The following is a 16,936-nucleotide window of genomic DNA, read 5'->3' on the forward strand; positions in this document are numbered from 1 at the left end:
GGGGGGGGGGGGGGGGGGGTCGGGGTATAGGCTGCCAAAGGGATCAAGTTCATACTATCACATTCCATGGTTCTACCTGCTTAGATCTGGTTCATCTACAAGAAGGTCATAGGCTCAGGAGAGATGCAACATAGCAGTATCTCAATCCATCAACCTCCACAAGTTGGCTGAACAATGCAAATGGGAGTCACTCTGAATCTAAGACATCTGCAATATCTACAGGAGGGAAGAGGTCAACTAACATCATTATATTCCCTCTGCCAACAGAGTCTTTTACGCTTCCACACTCACCCCCACCAAGAAAAGGCACCTGAAAGTTCAACTTCCAGAGCAGGGGAAGAACCTCTAAACTTGGAAATTCTCCTACAAATTCACTGGGGGCAGAGGGAGTGACCCAAAAAGAGAGAGGAGGTGACAAAAAAATGCTCCAGAGGGGGCATCCTGTTGCTCACAGACAATTTATTTCTTGCTTAACCTACCCACCACCCAGTCCTATTTCCTCCTCTATATTTTCCTTGTAGCCTACACACCCAAACATGCATCAATACTATATAACTACTCACATCTGGAAAAAAATACAGCTTAGCATTTTCTAACGAGGTATAAGTGGATGCACAGCGATGAATATCAAGAAATCTGTATGGCTGGCGTAAAGCGTAACTAGAATTTTTCACCAGGCTTGCAACAAATGGGAAGCAATTCTGAGTACCAAGCAAGCAAGTACTATGTAGGGAGCTTCACATCATCTCATTTAATTGTCACAAAAACCCACTTTCAAACAGATTGTGCCCAAAGACACATCTAACAGATGAGGTGAAATTTTAACCAACGTGTTTGACTCCAAAGCCAACCCAAACTTTTTAATTCCCCACACCCCCTAAACTCTTTTTAAAAAAGGGGTGGAAAAAAAGATAAAAAGCCCTTCACTACTTATAGATTCTCCCTTCCACAACAGTCACAGTCACATACATTCTACAGAAACCAAGAGTCCTGATAAATTATCCAAATTACTTATTTTGAAATAAGAAACTGGGGTCAAGAAGGGCAGAAAGAAAGACTTCCTTCCCAAAACTAGGCTTTACTGAATCGTCATAGAAAATGCAGCCAGCAATTATGATTTGCTATCAGGAAAGAATTTTAGAGGCGGGACCCTGGCTCTGATGAACATGTTTGCTTCTCTGCCTCCCAATGTTAAGATCCTAATATGAAAAATACACATCTGCTTCAGGAGAATGGTTTTAAAACATTCATTGACTATATGCACTGCTGCAAAAAACAAACAAAAAACCACCCAGACACTAACTGTAGGAAAGTTTGTTTTAATTCTTACAAATATCAACATATAAGCTAATTTACTATGTTGACTCGGTACTGCATTGGTTCTCACTCTTCCTTTACTGAAAAAGATTTTTCCTTTATAAAACTTCAAATATTAATACAATCTTTCACAAATTTGAACTCTGATCTCACAGCTATTACTATTCTATGAATGAAATTAGACTGTACAGCTGAAAATTGAGCCCACTGATCCATGTTAAGTACTTCCTTAATACAACAAATTAAAAAGCTCAAGAAATTCTGGGCCAGAAAGTCTATTAAAGATATTTTTAGAGGGATGAGTCATATTACCATCTGGATTAAATGAACTTTCAATTCACAACTAGGAAATGTGATGAGGAAATAATAGTTTGGTCTTTTCAAGAAAACTACGAGGCTTATATTTATTCTAACCTCAGAAAATAAGATTTTGACCCTAAAGACATATATTGGAAGGGAGGGAGGAAGAAAGGGAAGGAAAGAAAGAGAAAAGGGGAGAAAGGGAGGAAGAAAGGAGGGAGGAAAATTCAAGTCTTTGCCATAAATATAAATTAAAATCTGAAAAGCAGTAAAAAAAAAACAACAAAAAAAATTCCTATTTAAAATTGTGTCCAAAAAAAACACCTAGGAATAAATTAACCAGTCTCCCAAGGCAAATGAAATAAAAGCAAAAATAAACAAATGGAATCTAGTTAAATGCTTTCACACAGCAAAGGAAACCATAAATAAAAAGATAACCTACAGAATGGGAGAAGATATTTGCAACGACGAGACTGACAAGTTGTTAATATCCAAAAAATACAAACAGCTCATAAAGCTCAATATCAAAAAACCCCCAAACAACCCAATCAAAAAATGGGCAGAAGACATTTCTCCAAAGAAGACATACAGCTGGCCAACAAGCACATGAAAAGATGCTCAACACCACCAATTAGCAGAGAAATGCAAATCAAAACTACGAGGTATCACCTCACACCTGTCAGAATGGCTACCATCAAAGAGTCCACAAATAACAAATGCTGGAGAGGGGGTGAAATATTCCTACACTGTCAGTGGGAATATATCAATAATTTGCTGCAGCCACTATGGAAAAGAGTATGGAGGTTCCTCAAAAAACTAAAAATAGAGCTGCCATATGATCCAGCAATTCCACTCCTGGGCATATATCCGGAAAAGATGAAAACTCTAATTCAAAAAGATCCATGCACCCCAATGTTCACAGCAGCACTATGTACAATAGCCAAAACACAGAAGAAACCTAAATGTCCACTGACAGAAGAATGGGTAAAGAATATGTCATATATATATATACAATACTACTCAGCCATAAAAAAGAATGAAATATTGCCATTTGCAGAAACATGGATGGATCTAGAGAATATCATACTAAGTGGAGTAAGTCAAACAGAGAAAGACAAATATCATAGGTATCACTTATATGTGGAATCTTAAAAAAAAAAAACACACACAAGTGAGCTTATTTACGAAACAGAAATAGACCTGCAGACACAGAAAACAAATTTATGGTTACCAAAGGGGAAAGGGGAGAAGGGATAAATTAGGCATTTGGGATTAACATATACACATTACCATATATAAAATAGATAACCAACAAGGACCTACTGTATAGTACAGGAAACTATACTCAATATTTTGTAATAACCTATAAAGGAAAAGAATCTGGAAAAGTATATATATATTCTTTACATATATAACTGAGTATATATATTCTTTATACATACATAACTGAATTCTTATATATATATTCTTTATATATATATAAAAACTGAATCACTGTGCTGTACACCTGAAACTAACACAACATTGTAAACCAACTATACTTCAAAAAAAAATGTTCAGCTTTCTCAAAGGGTAAAAATAATAATAATACAAATGGATCTATACAAAACAGAAACAGATTCACAGGTGTAGAAAACAAACTTATGGTTACCAAAGGGGAAGTGGGGGGAGAAAAAATTAGGAGTATGGGATTAAAAGCTACAAAGTACTATATGTAAAACAGACAGGCAACAAGGATTTACTGTACAGCACAAAGAACTACATTCAGTATCTCATAATAACCTATAACAGAAAGTAATCTGAAAATACAGATATATGTCTGAAAACTTTTATTCCATTTTCCTTTTCTAAATAAAGTCCAATCCAGATGTTCTTTCAAAAAATAAAAAATGCTGGGTCCTGGCATAAAATTAAACAAGAAACAAAGAAATCAGGCAAGGAAATTTATACCTTTTTCTGCTTGTTACAGAACAAGGATTTTAAACAAATTCATGCACAGGAATACACGAATACACACCTACACCAGTCTCAGCTCTGCAACCGATTACTATGAGTCCTTGTCCAAGTCACTAAATCCTAATTTGCTTACCATTAATGTTGATGGAATTCAACTAGATCTATTTCAAGGCTATATTCTATTGATGTAAAGGACTCCCAGACTGTTTTAGAAGTACTGACAACCATCAAACACTGGAGATTTAAATGCCCTGAGGAACCCATTTCTGTCTTTACAAGGTACATCCCTCTCCTTTTGGGGGTGAAGGGAAAAGGGGTAAAGAGTTCCCTGCTTAAAAACACACAAACACACACACACACAAAAAAAAAACACTCAACGAGAAGACTTCTAAAAATCCATTTCAAAAATTCTAACATTTTCGGGACTTCCCTGGTGGTCCAGTGGTTGAGACTTTGCCTTCCAATGCAAGGGACGCAGGTTCGATCCCTGGTCAGGGAGCTAGGATCGCACATGCCTCCCGGCCATAAAAACAGAAGCAATATTATAACAAATTCAATGAAGACTTTAAAAATGGTCCACTTCAAAAAAAATTTCTAACATTTTCTAACCAGATTGCCTCCATGGTGAGAAAAAGAAGAGCTGCAAGAAAGGGTAGGGAAACCCTTTACTTCCTTTTCATTTTGAATCACGTGAATGTACTATCTTAACAACAACAAAAGTACTTTTTAACATATATATAGTCTAAAGATGATATGGGTGATCTGTGAGATTGTGCTGGTGTTGGACAGACTGATCCAACAAAGAGGAAAGGGGTTCAGATCTGGGTTAAGTTTCCCACCATGTAAAGGAGAACTAACTGCTCAAACCAACACACACACACACACACACACACACACACACACCAGTTTTAATGCATTGGCAAAATGCGTTTTCATACATTCATCCTGACCTCTCACATCTATGTCCACTTGGCTAAAAGAACGAGTCAAGTACCCCAGAAAAGGAAACTGCCAGATGATGCTCCCTTACATAGATAAATGTATAAACCTGAGGTCCACACAAAAGAAGCAGTAAAGTGGTCTTTTTACCCATCAGAATGTCCTTTCACTCTTCCTTAGGGTTGCCAGATTTAACAAATAAAAATACAAGATGCCCAGTTAAAGCTGAATTTCAGTTAAACAACAAATTTCAGTGTACGTATGTCCGTGCAATATCTGGGACATACAGTAAACCATTATTCAACATTTATCTGAAATTCGGCTTTAACTAAGTGCCTGGTATTTTATATGGCTACCCTACTCCCATCCCCAATCCACCACAAGGTGGGAAAATTGGGATGACCAACCACTCTGGTTTGCCTGGGACTTCAGGGTTTCCTGGTACACAGGACTTTTCAGTACTAAAACCAGGGAAGTTCCAGGCAAACCAGAATGAACTAGTCACCCTAAAGTTAATTATTTCACCAAGTAAGCAAACCAATTATAGCCTGGGCTCCACCACTAGTTAAGTCTGATCTTTTATTAATGAAATAACTTTTCTGTACCTTATTTCCCCATATGTACAAAATGTAAAGTGCGGTAGATATAAGGGACTCTGGAAAAATGCAAAGGCATGTAAATGCTAATTATTAGCATAGCTGGTTTGGGTACAAAGTTCTTTTCCATTTGGAGCTTCAAAGCAGACAGGTACTTGTTTCACTTATATACTTTTTATATGACCTACTGAAGGTCCTATTCCTTGCAACACTGGTTTGATTGCACACAGAAACTGTTCAACAGAACTGCTCCTTTCAGAACTAAGGCTACGCTCTGGGTTTGATGCTGGCCCCCCACATTCTCGCAGTATAACATGGGACAAGTCAATTAACACCCCCAAGCTTCAGGTTCACTGTAAAACTGGGGTGATAACAAATACCTCACAAAACTCCCCTGAGGAAAAAACAAGAGAAGTAGGTGAAAACATTCTACATAAATTACAAAATACAATGTATGTTTTAGTAGCACTTTAAATTTGTTTATACAAAACTATGGATACCAATATCACTATTTTTATCTTGATAATTTCTTATACCCCCCTGATTCTGAAGGTACTGAAGTCAATTCAACTGTACTCTGGCTCCACAGCCTAAGCTCTCAGTAAAAGACTGGTTTTTTGTGTTTTTTTTGGCTGCGTTGGGTCTTCGTTGCTGCACGTGGGCTTCCTCTAGTTGTGGCAAGCAGGGGCTACTCTTTGTCGCAGTGCACGGGCTTCTCATTGCAGTGGCTTCTCTTTGTTGCGGAGCATGGGCTCTAGGCACACAGGCTTCAGTAGTGGTGGCACACGGGCTCAGCAGTTGTGGCTCGTGGGCTCTAGGGTGCAGGCTCAGCAGTTGTGGTGCACAGGCTTAGCTGCTTCGCGGCATGTGGGATCTTCCCAGACCAGGGCTCGAACCCGTGTCCCCGGCATTGGCAGGCGGATTCTTAACCACTGAGCCACCAGGAAAATCCCAACACACTGGGTTTGACACTTTGCTCTACTACTTACCAAATGTCACCTTTGGTAAATTACCTTTCTAAGCTTAAGTTCCCTCATCTGTAAAATGTGGAGAATAATATCTGTATCACATAAACAGTTAATACATGTAAAGAATATAACAACTGCCTCATAATAAGCACTCAAGTCTCAGCTGCTATTATTACTGATTAAATAAAGATTCAAAGGTAAGAAGAAGCTGAAACCATGTATACATCCATGAAGTCCCTTATAAAATAGTAAGCAAAAATAATGATGCTTAACACATCTTGTATTTGGAATTGCTACTAGTCCATTGAGCCTCCTTAGCTAGCCAGTCTGTTTTGGGAATTTCTCTCCATGAGCTTTAGTTAGATGATTACAAATTTATGTTTAAGAAAATACATATACTAATATTTTTTTCTCATGTCTAGTACTCCATGCAAAAATTTAAATGTCCTTGTATTTTACAACACAGAACTATTGAATCCCACTCCCTGGATCCCACTCCAGTCCCAAAGGTAGAGAATACATGTGGAACACAACTCAGGACCAACTCTGTTTAACCAATTCAACTTACACAGCCCCCATACACCTAAAGAATATGATCCTCAGCACACTTCCCTAACTCTCAGGGGTTTAGGTCCACCCTTAACAACCTCATACCTGGACCCAGCAACACACAGGGAAGTACTAAGAGGTGGCTCTAGAGTCCATTCAACTATCTCATTATCGTGTGGTCGATCACCAAACAGTTCCCGCCCAGACAACCACACATACACAAGCCCCAGGTTCAGGGTTCTGAATCATTTTGCCTCAACTTCCTCATCTATGGGAAAGCCTACCCCTACTCTGCTTTCTACTTACCTTCCCAAGACATATACCCTCCTCATTATATCCAAAAGAAGTGAGAATGAAATTCTCTATACAAAAGTACAGCTTTTTATGTTAGAATTTTGTTCAAGGTTGATTCATCGAGAATTTTGCTGAAGGCTGATTCATTGAAGGGGAATGGGGAGAATGGCATGGTAGTCACTATTACATTACCCAAATGGTAGGGCAGAGAAACCAAACCTAGGACACCTACTTAGTAGCACTGCTTTGACCTAACAATACTTACCAGTAAGTACTAACCAGCCAAGAATTGAATTCCTTGACTACAATAAAACAAATATTAAATAGGACTATTTTCCCCTTTAGGACTATTCCTTATTTATTCCAGTGATCTCACACAAAATGGCTAATGAGGGCCAACTGTATAAACATTTCAGGAGAACATGAACTATTAAATTATATAATGACATCAGCTTGGCTGCTTGGTACTTGAGGGTCTTTATAATTCCAACTCAATCCAGCTAAGTGCTATATATAGTATTACATGAACCCATACCTAGGATAGTAAACAGATGGCCTAATGTTTTTTTTTGGGGGGGGGGGCCCACAACGTGCGGCTTGTGGGATCTTAGTTCCCCGACCAGGGATCGACCCTGGGCCCTCCGCAGTGAAAGCACAGAGTCCTAACCACTGGACCACCAAGGAATTCCCCAGACGGCCTAATTTTTAAGTGAAGGTTGATTTAGCTGTATTAACAATTTCCCTTGTGAACTTACCTACTTTCTTCCCTACAGTAAAATTTAAAATAAAATTAAAGAAAATTCAAAGGCTTAATAGTTCCAAACATATGAAACATGTCAGCAAACTAACTGTGCTTATAATGAGCAAAGTATGCACGTTTGAGAAAAGAAAGCGCTTCAGGTAAGTTTAGCCTTTAGGAATATGAAGAGATTCAAATGTCTAAATTAAGATTTTCAGGATAATTTAACCTAAGATAATTTTTAAATGCTTCTAGTAAAAAAGAAAAAATAAATAAAATGCTAGAATAATTTTGCAATCTAAATTCTACTGAAAACTAACCAGTCTGACTCTATACCTGTTCTTTCAATTCCAAGGATTTATAAATTGTTCAGTAAGATTCTTTAAATATTTCCTTTTTCACCTCCTTACCCCAAAAGCCCTTATCTAAATTTTGGCACATCAGTTAAAATCAAACTTAAGAAAAAGCAAATAACATATATAATTAGACATTATAAATACACTGTGGAAATACACAGAACTGGATGAATGACCTGTATCACAACATTACATCAACCTCATTATTTACACTCTCTGAATGATAGCTAAGAATAAGGTTTAAACATTCAACTACTTCCTTTAGTCAACAGTCTTTTATTTGTATTTTATTCATGATTTTTTCCTTGTTTCATGTACACAAAATATTTTCTTCTTTCCATAAACCCTCAATTATTTTACCATTAATAAAGCTTTACCTAAACAGGTTTCAAAATCAAAGCTACTAAGATAAAGCATTGTCTTCCCACTCCTCTCCACCACTCTCTGATGTGCTCAGTTTTCTGGCCTCTGCAGCTTTTCCATCAATGTTCAAAAACTAGGTTGTGTTTTAAAAACAGAAGGTGTTAAAAAAAGGAATCCACCTATGAGCAGTATTTGGCCTGATTCTCAGAAACCTTTTCGTGTTACACCAAGGGAGTGGCAAAACCACTGCTGTCCCCATCTCCTTGCAAACTTATAATCTGCATCATTTTCACTGAAATACAAATGAAAATACTCTGAATAATTTCTCTCTGCTGCACAACTATACACACAAGTAACACGTTCTGCTACCAGCTGAACGTGGACTACTGGATCAAGTGAGTGATGAAACCCTGAAGGCCATCAAAACTTGTCTACTCTATAAAATATTTAAGTATGAATCACTAGAATCATGGATAGAATTTCCCTTTTTTTAATCAGTATAACTGAACATCAAGAAAAAGAGTAATCAACTTGCTCTGAATCTGTAACATAGATTTAAAACACTACTGAATAGCAATGATAATGAATCTAAATTTATTCACATACAATTCTACTTGTTAATGTTCTCTTTTAAATTCTACATGTCATTTTGGGGGGGGACTACTAATAAGTAGCATTAAAATAAAACCCAGGGCTTCCCTGGTGGCGCAGTGGTTGAGAGTCCGCCTGCCAATGCAGGGGACACGGGTTCGTGCCCCGGTCCTGGAAGATCCAACATGCCGCGGAGCGGCCTAGGTCCGTGAGCCATGGCCGCTGAGCCTGCGTGTCCGGAGCCTGTGCTCCGCAAGGGGAGAGGCCACAACAGTGAGGGGCCCACGAACGGCAAAATAAATAAATAAATAAATAAAACTCAAATCAAAATCTGCTTCTCCAAATTTCTTAAGGAGTTTTAAATGCTTCAATCTAACAACTACACAAAGGATATGCACACAAGTGAATCAGGTCAATTTTTACATCATACCTTAAGTCACAAAACTTCTGAATATGAGTAGTTCCCAAATGTGAAGAGGTGGAGTTCTAAGTTTTATAATTCAAGACACTGGGTTTCTCAAATAGTCCATGAAATTCTATTTAATTCATAATATAGTTAATCTACATAAAATGATGAATTTCCTTTCCTCTTTTTGGATACCTGATCAAGTCTAGGCAAAATTATGAGACAAAGTTACCTCTGTCACTTTGCCACAGCACTTTTTCTCCATGCACTGTTTCCCTCCCCCACCCTAAATAGATGGACTAAACTTCCAAAACCGCTTCTTTCTCTACCCCAATCTAGCTGACCCTCAATAAAGGCAACACTAATTGCAGTCATTTATATAAATGCTTTACTCTTTAATACCTGTTGTTCAGTACACAGTAAATTAGCTTTGCGATTTTAATTTCAATGTAAATCTAAACTATGTTGATCCATTCTTAGCTAGAAATTTGAAGTTCGGGGTTTCCAAAGAATTTCTCTTTTATGTTCGCTAAAAGAAATTTGTAGAGAAGATACAGTGTTCCAATATATTTAGTCACTTCAAAGCATTCTTCATTTAGCCAAGTATATCGCTCAAGAAGATGTAGGCAAAGAAATGTCTAAAGTAAAATGAAGGCACACCAATGGGCAAGGTATTTGCCTTTCTCCATCATACCTGCTTCATTAAAAGATGGTAATCTTGGATATGCACGTAAAAAGTCTAGAAGGACACACTCCAAATTGGTAAGGGGTAACCTCTAGCAAAAGAAACAGGGGACAGGGAAGCTTCCTTTTACTTACACACTCTTATACTGTTTACAGTTTTTAGTAATAAACGTTATTCATGTAATTTCTTAAAATCAGTAGAAAATGTAAAACCAGTAAACAACAATTGTGGGCAAAGATTCTGAAATGATATTCTGAAACAGAAGATAAATGTCAACAATCATGATTCTAATAGATAAAACGCTTATTGCTCTTATATTTTCAAAGCACTTAAACAATATAGACTCTTCCTTATAACGGTTCTAACCAACTTTACCTTCACTTCTCAGAATGCTAAAAACTTCCTGGACACCTGATCCTTAAACTTTTGCCCCCAAATTTCACAAACTCTAATTCACTTCAGAGGTCACAGTAAGTAAAGAATAAAACTATGCTATATTTTACCCCATGACAACTAATTAACAGGAAGATCTTGCTACAGGTTAACAAAAACTCCACTGCTGGACACATGCGGATGCAGTGGGCGCAGGCACGGGCATACGACGTCTACAGTCCATGTGAAGCCAGGTCTTCCGGCACTTGAGGATCCACGGAAAGAGAGTTTTTGAACGCCTACAATGCAATGGCATTCATTTCACTTTCTAAACCTGATAAACAGGTGGTAGAAGATATGCTTGCTCTTCAGGACACAGTTCATCCGGGTGGCTGACAGAGTCTTGGTGCTCCAGCCGGGTGCCAAGCCTGAGCCTCTGAGGTGAGAGAGCCGAGTTCAGGACACTGGTCCACCAGAGACCTCCCAGCTCCACGTAACATCAAATAGCGAAAGCTCTGCCAGAGCTCTCCATCTAAATGCTAAGACCCAGCTCCGCTCAATGACCAGCAAGGTACACTGCTGGACACTCCATGCCAAACAACTAGCAAGACAGGAACACAACCCCCATCCATTAGCACAGAGGCTGCCTAAAATCATAATAAGTTCACAGACACTGCAAAACACACCACCGGACATGGTCCTGCCCACCAGAAAGACAAGATCCAGCCTCGTCCACCAGAACACAGGCACCAGTCTCCTCCACGAGGAAGCCTACACAACCCACTGAACCAACCTTACCCAATGGGGACAGACACCAAAAACAATGGGAACTACGAACTTGCAGCCTGCAAAACGGAGACCCCAAGGAAGGAAAGTTAAGCAAAATGAGAAGACAGAGAAATACACAGCAGATGAAGGACCAAGGTAAAAACCCACCAGACAAAACAAATGAAGAGGAAATAGGCAGTCAACCTGAAAAAGAATTCAGAGTAATGAGAATAAGGATGATCCAAAATCTTGGAAATACAATGGACAAGATACAAGAAACATTTAACAAGGACCTAGAAGAACTAAAGAGCAAACAAACAATGATGAACAACACAATAAATGAAATTAAAAATTCTCTAGAAGGAATCAATAGCAGAATAACTGAGGCAGAAGAACGGATAAGTGACCCGGAAGATAAAATAATGGAAATAACTACTGCAGAGCAGAATAAAGAAAAAAGAATGAAAAGAATTAAGGACAGTCACAGAGACCTCAGGGACAACATTAAATGCACCAACATTCGAATTATAGGGATCCCAGAAGAAGAAGAGAAAAAGAAAGGGACTGAGAAAATATTTGAAGAGATTATAGTTGAAAACTTCCCTAACGTGAGAAAGGAAACAGTCAACCAAGTCTGGGAAGCATAGAGAGTCTCATACAGGATAAATCCAAGGAGAAACACACCAAGACACATATAAATCAAACTATCAAAAATTAAACACCAAGAAAAAATATTAAAAGCAGCAAGGGAAAAGCAACAAATAACATACAAGGAAATCCCCATAAGGTTAACAGCTGATCTTTCAGCAGAAAATCTTTAAGCCAGAAGGGAATGGCAGGACATACATAAACTGATGAAAGAGAAAAACCTACAACCAAGATCACTCTACCACGCGAGAATCTCGTTCAGATGCGACAGAGAAATTAAAAACTTTACAAACAAGCAAAAGCTAAGAGAATACAGCACCACCAAACCAGCTTTACAAGAAATGCTAAAGGAACTTCTCTAGGCAGGAAACACAAGAGAAGGAAAAGACCTACAATAACAAACCCAAAACAATTAAGAAAATGGTAAGAGGAACATACATATCAATAATTACCTTAAATGTAAATGGATTAAATGCTCCAACCAAAAGACACAGACTGACTGAATGGATACAAAAACAAGACCCATATATATGCTGTCTACAAGAAACCCACTTCAGACCTAGGGACATGTACAGACTGAAAGTGAGGGGATGGAAAAAGATATTCCATGGAAATGGAAATCAAAAGAAAGCTGGAGTAGCAATTCTCACATCAGACAAAATAGACTTTAAAATAAAGACTATTAGAAGAGACAAAGAAGGACACTACATAATGATCAAGGGATCAATTCAAGAAGAAGATCTAACAATTGTAAATATTTATGCACCCAAATAGGAGCACCTCAATACTTAAGGCAAATGCTAACAGCCATAAAAGGGGAAATCGACAGTAATACAATCACAGTAGGGGACTTTTAACACCCCACTTTCACCAATGGACAGATCATCCAAAATGAAAATAAATAAGGAAACACAAGCTTTAAATGATACATTAAACACGATGGACTTAATTGATATTTATAAGACATTCCATCTAAAAACAACAGAATACAATTTCTTCTCAAGTGCTCATGGAACATTCTCCAGGACAGATCATATCTTGGGTCACAAATCAAGCATTGGTAAATTTAAGAAAACTGAAATCGTATCAAGTATCTTTTCCAACCACAATGCTATGAGACTAGACATCAATTACAGGAAAAAAATCTGTAAAACACACATGGAGGCTAAACAATACACTAAATAACCAAGAGATCACTGAAGAAATCAAAGAGAAAATCAAAAAATACCTATAATCAAATGACAATGAAAACACAATGAACCAAAACCTATGGGATGCAGCAAAAGCAGTTCTAAGAAGGAAGTTTATAGCAAAACAATCGCACCTCAAGAAACAAGAAACATCTCAAATAAACAACCTAACCTTACAGCTAAAGCAATTAGAGAAAGAAGAACAAAAAAAAAAACCCAAAGTCAGCACAAGGAAAGAAATAATAAGATCAGATCAGAAATAAATGAAAAAGAAATGAAGAAAACGATAGCAAAGATCAATAAAACTAAAAGCTGGTTCTTTTGAGAAGATAAACAAAATTGATAAACCGTTAGCCAGACTCATCAAGAAAAAAAGGCAGAAGACTCAAATCAACAGAATTAGAAATGAAAAAGGAGACGTAACAGCTGACACTGCAGAAAGACAAAGGATCATGAGAGATTACTACAAGCAACTACATGCCAATAAAACGGACAACCTAGCAGAAATGGACAAATTCTTAGAAAAGCACAACCTTCCAAGACTGAACCAGGAAGAAATAGAAAATATGAACAGACCAATCACAAGCACTGAAACTGAGACTGTGATTAAAAATCTTCCAACAAACAAAAGCCCAGGACCAGATGACTTCATAGGCTAATTCAATCAAACATTTAGAGAAGAGCTAACACCTATCCTCAAACTCTCCCAAAACACAGCAGAGGGAGGAACAGTCCCAAAGTCATTCTACAAGGCCACCATTACCCTGATACCAAAATCTGACAAATGTCACAAAAAAAGATAACTACAGGCCAATATCACTGATGAACATAGATGCAAAAATCCTCAACAAAATACTACCAAACAGAATCCAACAGCACATTAAAAGGATCATACACCATGATCAAGCGGGGTTTATTCCAGGAATGCAAGGACTCTTCAATATACGCAAATCAATCAGTGTGATAAACATATTAACAAACTGGAGGAGAAAACCCATATGATCATCTCAGTAGATGCAGAAAAAGCTTTTAACAAAATTCAACACCCATTTATGATAAAAAAAAAAACTCTCAAGAAAGCAGGCAAACAGGGAACTCACCTCAACATAATAAAGGCCATATATGACAAACCCACAGCCAACATTGTTCTCAATGGTGAAAAACTGAAACCATTTCCACTAAGATCAGGAACAAGACAAGGTTACCTACTCTCACCACTATTATTCAAAATAGTTTTGGAAGTTTTAGCCACAGCAATCAGAGAAGAAAAAGAAATAAGAGGAATCCAAAAGAGAAAAGAAGTAAAGCTGTCACTGTTTGCAGATAACATGATACTACACATAGAGAATCCCAAAGATGCTACCAGAAAACTACTAGAGCTAATCAATGAATTTGGTAAAGTAGCAGGATACAAAATTAATGCACAGAAATCTCTTGCATTCCTATGTACTAATGATGAAAAATCTGAAAGAGAAATTAAGGAAACACTTCCATTTACCACTGCAACAGAAAGAATAAAATACCTAGGAATAAGCCTACCTAAGGAGACAAAAGAGCTGTATGCAGAACAGTATAAGACACTGATAAAAGAAATTAAAGAGGATACAAACAGGTGGAGAGATATACCATGTTCTTGGATTGGAAGAATCAACATTGTGAAAATGACTCTACTACCCAAAGCAATCTACAGATTCAATGCAATCCCTATCAAACTACCACTGGCATTTTTCACAGAACTAGAACAAAAAATTTCACAATTTGTATGGAAACACAAAAGACCCCGAATAGACAAAGCAATCTTGAGAACGAAAAACAGAGCTGGAGGAATCAGGCTCCCTGACTTCAGACTATACTACAAAGCTACAGTAATCAAGACAGTATGGTACTGGCACAAAAACAGAAAGATCAATGGAACAGGATAGAAAGCCCAGAGATAAACCCACGCACACATGGTCACCTTATCTTTGATAAAGGAGGCAGGAATGTACAGTGGAGAAAACACAGCCTCTTCAATAAGTAGTGCTGGAAAAACTGGACAGCTACATGTAAAAGAATGAAATTAGAACACTCCCTAACTCCATACACAAAAATAAACTCAAAATGATTAAAGACCTAAATGTAAGGCCAGACACTATAACAGTCCTAGAGGAAAACACAGGCAGAACACTCTATGACATAAATCACAGCAAGATCCTTTTTGACCCACCTCCTAGAGAAATGGAAAGAAAAACAAAAATAAACAAATGGGACCTAATGAAACTTAAAGGCTTTTGCACAGCAAAGGAAACCAGAAACAAGATGAAAAGACAACCCTCAGAATGAGAGAAAATATTTTCAAATGAAGCAGCTGACAAAGGATTAATCTCCAAAATTTACAAGCAGCTCATGCAGCTCAATATCAAAACAACAAACAACCCAATCCAAAAATGGGCAGAAGATCTAAACAGACATTTCTCCAAAGAAGATATACAGATTGCCAACAAACACATGAAAGAATGCTCAACATCACTAATCATTAGAGAAATGCAAATCAAAACTACAGTGAAGTATATCGCCTCACACCAGTCAGAATGGCCATCATCAAAAAATATACAAACAATAAATGCTGGAGAGGGTGTGGAGAAAAGGGAACCCTCTTGCACTGTTGGTGGGAATGTAAATTGATACAGCCACTATGGAGAACAGTATGGAGGTTCCTTAAAAAACTAAAAATAGAACTACCATACGACCCAGCAATCCCACTACTGGGCATATACCCTTAGAAAACCATAATTCGAAAAGAGTCATGCACCACAATGTTCACTGCAGCTCTATTTACAATAGCCAGGACATGGAAGCAACCTAAGTGTCCACTGACAGATGAATGGATAAAGAAGATGCAGCACATATATACAATGGAATATTACTCAGCCATGAACAGAAATGAAATTGAGTTATCTGTAGTGAGGTGGATCTAGAGACTAGAGTGGCATGGACATATATACACTACCAAACGTAAAACAGATAGCTGGTGTGAAGCAGCCACATAGCACAGGGAGATCAGCTAGGTGCTCTGTGTCCACCTAGAGGGGTAGGATAGAGAGGGTGGGAGGGAGATGCAAGAGGGAGAAGATATAGGGATATTGTTTATGTACAGCTGATTCACTTTGTTCTACAGCAGAAACTAACACACCATTGTAAAGCAGTTATACTCCAATAAAGGTGTTAAAAAACAAGCAAAAAACAACAACAAAAAATCCACTGCTGTTTTACTGGCCTTCAACCTACAATTTCTGTTAAAATGTCCAGTTAGAAATTTTAAATAAAACACAAATTTTAAAGGACCATCACGTGTTGACATGGTGCTACCAGTCTAATTAGTGCTAAACTTTGCCAAATAAAGAGGATACTGAGGTTCAAACTTTTGCAGAGACGCTTAATGAAATTCAAATTGAGGAAAGGAAGGTTAAATATCAATAATATTGCTGAATAACATGGCTCAATGTTCCAATGGGCTTATATGGAATTAAAATTAGTATAAAAGCTACTTTCTCATAACTTTCATAATTCTACAATCACAAAATGGAGAGAAAATAATTTTTTCTTTGACACTTTACCCACACTTGGTTTTAACTTAATACATCTTACACCTAATAACAGAAACTTTGTAGTTAAATAAAATTAAACATTTTACCAGTTGACAATGGTAGGAGGCACTACTGCCTTCAAATGTGCCTTTGTTTCAATACCTGTCAAAACAAACACATGAAGGCAAGCATTACAACTCCTCATCTGGTTAATCATAGAGCCAAATATCAATCTTTTCCTGGAGATATCTCTATCTCCAAACCTCACGGGAAATTTTCTGTTGAGTTTTTCTGGAAACATCATCTATTATACTAGCAAATGACATTTTTATC

At 37.6% G+C, this 16,936-nt stretch overlaps 1 protein-coding gene and 1 non-coding gene across 3 annotated transcripts in view; both read right to left on the minus strand.

The window, feature by feature from the left end:
- Window positions 1-16,936, minus strand: part of ACSL3 (acyl-CoA synthetase long chain family member 3) — an 83,282-nt gene that overhangs the window by 44,845 nt on the left and 21,501 nt on the right. The window contains exon 1 of one of the 2 annotated variants that reach the window (XM_007464332.1): window positions 16,711-16,767. The exons of the other annotated variant lie outside the window; for it this stretch is intronic. The gene's annotated coding sequence lies outside the window, so the exon portion shown is untranslated. Of the gene's footprint in view, window positions 1-16,710; window positions 16,768-16,936 lie in introns of those variants that run through there. 2 annotated transcript variants of the gene reach the window in all.
- Window positions 7,531-7,603, minus strand: TRNAE-UUC (transfer RNA glutamic acid (anticodon UUC)). The gene has a single exon. It is a non-coding gene; the product is annotated as a tRNA-Glu (tRNA).

The sequence above is a fragment of the Lipotes vexillifer genome, unplaced genomic scaffold (genome assembly GCF_000442215.2).
Source record: "Lipotes vexillifer unplaced genomic scaffold, Lipotes_vexillifer_v1.1 scaffold782, whole genome shotgun sequence".
Taxonomy (NCBI): Eukaryota; Metazoa; Chordata; class Mammalia; order Artiodactyla; family Lipotidae; genus Lipotes; species Lipotes vexillifer.